The 5,497-nt window shown below is 32.2% G+C and overlaps 1 protein-coding gene across 1 annotated transcript in view; it reads right to left on the reverse strand.

Annotated features, from left to right (window-relative positions):
• Positions 1-4,540, reverse strand: part of lmo4b (LIM domain only 4b) — a 158,968-nt gene extending 154,428 nt beyond the window's left edge. Inside the window, exon 1 of the mRNA XM_061977464.2 lies at positions 4,335-4,540. The gene's annotated coding sequence lies outside the window, so the exon portion shown is untranslated. The remainder of the gene's footprint in view (positions 1-4,334) is intronic.
• Between the last annotated feature and the right edge of the window lie 957 nt (positions 4,541-5,497).

Below are 5,497 nucleotides of genomic sequence, written 5' to 3' on the forward strand. Positions count from 1 at the left end.
AAAATAAAAATTAATACAATTGTTGCTGATTTTATATATATATTTTTAATTAAAATTAAAACGACAGGATTTGTGATTAAAACAAGCACATTTTGCTTTTTGAAGCATGATACTGATAAAGCATGTTACCCAGGGTCACACTATTTGATATGTTTATATTTTGAAAATATATTAAAAAAATAAAATAAAATAAAAAATCCACTTACCTGTTGCAATAAAATAAAAATAAATAATGATTTTTTTTTAATCAAAAAGAGAAAGTCAGAATTAGTGACTACAAAATGAGCAGGTTTTGCTTTTTGAAGCATTATACTTATAAAGCAGGTTGACAATGTGAAGTTATATATATATATAATGTTTTGTTTTTTTAATTAATGACAATGTAAAGAGGTTTTTTTGTTTTTAAATTTAGCTAATTTATTACAAAAACAAATGTTCCTATTGAAACAAAATAAAAATTGATAAAACAATTCACGCTGATTTTTTTTTTTTTTATTATGATGAGAAAGTTAATGCCCATTGTAGAATTAGTGACTACAATGGGCATGCTTTGTTTTTTGAAGCGTGATACTGATAAAGCATGTTCCCCCCAAAACCCCACTATTTGAGAATGACATAATGTCATAATGTATTTTTTTTATTTTGCTAATTTATTTCAAATTAAAAAAAAATATTAAAAATTTAAAAAATAATACAACAATTGTTGCTGATTTTATATATTTTTTAATTAAAATGAAAAAAGTCAGAATTAGTGATTAAGATGAGCACGTTTTGCTTTTTGAAGCGTGATACTGATAAAGCATGTTTGTGAATAACTGTCATAATGACAATGTGAAGTTTAAAAAAAAAAAAGTTTTTATTTTGCTAATTTATTTAAAATTAAAAAAATGCATTAAAAATAAAAATAAATACAAAAATTGTTGCTGATTTTATATATGTTTTAATTAAAATGAAAAAAGTCAGGATTAGTGATTAAAATGAGCACGTTTTGCTTTTTGAAGCATGATACTAATAAAGCATGTTTCCTGCAGCACTATTTGAGAATAACTGTCATAATGACAATGTGAGGTTTTTAAAAAAAATTTGCTAATTTATTTAAAATGTAAAAAATGCATTAAAAATAAAAATAAATCCAACAATTGTTGCTGATTTAATTGTATTTTTTAATTAAAATGAATAAAGTCAGGATTAGTGATTAAAATCAGCACATTTTGCTTTTTGAAGCATGCAACTGATAAAGCATGTTTTTTTTGTGCAAATTTGTTAAAAAAAACCTAAAAAAAAACATGTACATAAGTATTCAAAGTCTTTGCTCAATGTTTAGTTGATGCACCTTGGCAGCAAATACAACCTCGGGTCTTTTTGGACACAATCCTGACACACCTGCAGTATCTCTGGGCCCGTTCACCATCAGGGTGGACGGGAAGTGTTTAGTTTTGTCTTTTTTTGTTTTAGTACACGTGCAAATTGAAAAATAAATATTGTCATTACGGGGTATTGTGTGTCGAATTTTGAGGAGAAAAGTAATTTTGTAAAATGAATGTATTTGTGTGCTTTGATGATTTGAAGTGTGAGTCTGGGCTGAGAGGAGATGTCGGAGGAAGCCTGCAGAGACGTCACAAAAGCAAGATCAATGTTTGCGGCCCCTCGCTCTGTCCCGCCGTGACCTGAAAACACGCTGGGAGCCAAAATAAAGACAAGCCCTCCTTTCATTTCCTCTGCACCTCCACGCCTCGCCCACCATCATCCCCGGGTCACAGGACAAAACACAGATGGGCCCGCCATGTTGACGTTTGGCCCGCCGAGGGAACGCTCGCTCGCCGCAAATGAGAGCAAAGTGGTTGTTTTTGGAGGGGGGGGGGGTGAAGGAGGCGGGGTCAAGGTGGTTTTAGCGGCGGGGGTCAAGGTGGTTTTAGCGCACACTTCCAACACAAAGCAGCATCTGGGAGGTTGATGACGTCATCAGAGTAAGCTTAAGCCCCCATTTTTAGTACAACCTGTCGCAATGCCTGCTGGGATATGTTGTCGCGCACAAGTACAAAACAATAATAGTAAATAAATAAATAAATATATATATATATATATATTACAGTAATTATTGTATTCACGTTTCTGTGTTTTATTTTAATTACTAACGTCATTTAAATAATGTTATTTTGAACCACTTAATATTTCATGCTGTTGTACTATTAGTGATGTAGCAAGGTCCACTAAACGTGCCCTATAATCATCTATAAATATTATAAATGATACTTTTATCACATTAAATGTGTTTTTATTGAAATGTAGTTCAGTTAAAAGTGATGATGTACTGTTTTAATTGCTGGTTTAATATTAGTGATGTAGCAAGGTCCCCTAAAGATACTTACACTACATAGGGTTAATTAAAAAAAAAAAAAAATATATATATATATATATATATATATATATATATATATATATATATATATATATATATATATATATATATACACACAGTATTTAATTTTCATAAAAATTAAATTTTTATTTTTATTTAATTTTCATAAAAATTTATATATTTTTCTGGTTGTTTGATTTGAATTCAATTGAAGTTGTTATCCTACTATTTTAATTCCTGGTTTACCATATAATAATAATAATAATAAATAATATAATAATAATAATATGTGACAAAACATACTGTATCTACATATATTATATCAGTCCATGAATATTTTATTTATACATTTATTAAATTAAAATGTTTGAATATATGTATGTTTATTTTTTAATATGAATTAGATTGTTTACTGTTAGCGATGTACAAAGGTGTCCTAACAATACTTATCAGCTACAAACCCCGTTTCCATATGAGTTGGGAAATTGTGTTAGATGTAAATATAAACGGAATACAATAATTTGCAAATCATTTTCAACCCAAATTCAGTTGAATATGCTACAAAGACAACATATTTGATGTTCAAACTCATAAACTTTATTTTTTCTGCAAAGAATCATTAACTTTAGAATTTGATGCCAGCAACACGTGACAAAGAAGTTGGGAAAGGTGGCAATAAATACTGATAAAGTTGAGGAATGCTCATCAAACACTTATTTGGAACATCCCACAGGTGAACAGGCTAATTGGGAACAGGTGGGTGCCATGATTGGGTATAAAAGTAGATTCCATGAAATGCTCACAAACAAGGATGGGGCGAGGGTCACCACTTTGTCAACAAATGCCTGAACAAATTGTTGAACAGTTTAAGAAAAACCTTTCTCAAGCAGCTATTGCAAGGAATTTAGGGATTTCACCATCTACGCTCCGTAATATCATCAAAGGGTTCAGAGAATCTGGAGAAATCACTGCACATAAGCAGCTAAGCCCGTGACCTTCCATCCCTCAGGCTGTACTGCATCAACAAGTGACATCAATGTGTAAAGGATATCACCACATGGGCTCAGGAACACTTCAGAAACCCACTGTCAGTAACTACAGTTGGTCGCTACATCTGTAAGTGCAAGTTAAAAGTCTCCTATGCAAGGCGAAAACCGTTTATCAACAACACCCAGAAACGCCGTCGGCTTCGCTGGGCCTGAGCTCATCTAAGATGGACTGATACAAAGTGGAAAAGTGTTCTGTGGTCTGACGAGTCCACATTTCAAATTGTTTTGGGAAACTGTGGACGTCGTGTCCTCCGGACCAAAGAGGAAAAGAACCATCCGGATTGTTCTAGGCGCAAAGTGTAAAAGGCAGCATGTGTGATGGTATGGGGGTGTATTAGTGCCCAAGACATGGGTAACTTACGTGCTTTATAAATAAAGTTGATTTGATTTGATTTGATTCATGCTGAAGGGTACATACAGGTTATGGAGCAACATATGTTGCCATCCAAGCAACGTTACCATGGACGCCCCTGCTTATTTCAGCAAGACAATGCCAAGCCACGTGTTACATCAACGTGGCTTCATAGTAAAAGAGTGCGGGTACTAGACTGGCCTGCCTGTAGTCCAGACATTGAAAATGTGTGGCGCATTATGAAGCCTAAAATAGCACGACGGAGACCCCCGGACTGTTGAACAACTTAAGCTGTACATCAAGCAAGAATGGGAAAGAATTCCACCTGAGAAGCTTGTGCCCGACTTCAATGATGACCTCTCCAAATAGCATCAATGATGTCACCACATGACCATAACTTGACAAATACCATACAGGAACACATTTACTGGTCATTGAAACACATCAACAGTGTACAAAATGGGTTATTTTTTGGCACATTTAAAACTCAATTAAGCCGCATCAGCAATTAAAACATTTCTTATGTAGTACTGTCAAAATTAGAAGGGCAAACAAATAAAATATTTGAACTCACAATTTGTAGCAGCCACTGGATGTATAAGTCAGAAGTAGCGCTCCTAGTCGCTTGATTGGCGAGCATTTCCCCATTTCATGGTCTCACAGGATCGACTTTCTCCTTCTTGAAGATGGCCTGGCAAATATTTGTCTTGTCTTGTCTAATCATAAAAGATGCAGACCAGCCGTGTTGGCTGACTTCTTCAGGTTTGTCTACATTCAACAACCATGCTCTTCACTCCTGTGGCATGCTGGGTAATGGAGTTCTAATCTGACCCGGCTCATAACATCACTATATATATATCTGCCACATAATCAACCTTTTGTTCTCCTTCCAACACTTCCTGCTTCCTGCTCAGTCGCAACTTGTGATTGGATACTCACTTTGGAGTGACAAGTGAGTATCCAATCACACAAGTCAATTAAAAATGACTTTTATCTTTAATTATGATGATTTCTGGTGATGTTAGGCCAGTCTTGCTGGCCCTGACCACACAACACTGCAAACAAAGAATTGAAATAATACAATAACTTAAAATTCAATTTTTAAAAATAAATTTTAGATCTTTAATTGTATAAATTTGAAAAGAGTAAATAAATGGATGTATTTCATGATATAATAGCTGTTAACACAGTATGTTTATATTATATTATATTATATTTAAATGAAATAATTTAAAATGAATTCAAAACAAACAAAGTAAAAAAGAATACTTAAGTTCAATAAGTATGCCAATATAATATTTTATTAGCGGATATATCGTTAGGTCACCTTAGTACGGAAATAAAACAGTATAATGATCATTTAGATTGAATTAAAAGTGAACAAAAATACATTTATTTGAAGTATTTTTGAAAAAAAAAAATACATGTAGAATTTAGTGAAAAATAATTTAAAATGAATTATAAACAAAGTAAAATAGAATACTTAAGTTCAATAAGTATGTCAATATAATATTTTATTAGCTGATATAGTGTTAGGGCACCTAAGTACGGAATTAAAACAGTAAGATGATCATTTAGATTGAATTAAAAGTGAACAAAAATACATTTATTTGAAGTATTTTTGAAAAAAAAATACATGTAGAATTTAGTGAAAAATAATTTAAAATGAATTATAAACAAAGTAAAATAGAATACTTAAGTTCAATAAGTATGTCAATACAATATTTTATTAGCGGA

The sequence above is a fragment of the Nerophis lumbriciformis genome, linkage group LG18 (genome assembly GCF_033978685.3).
Source record: "Nerophis lumbriciformis linkage group LG18, RoL_Nlum_v2.1, whole genome shotgun sequence".
Taxonomy (NCBI): Eukaryota; Metazoa; Chordata; class Actinopteri; order Syngnathiformes; family Syngnathidae; genus Nerophis; species Nerophis lumbriciformis.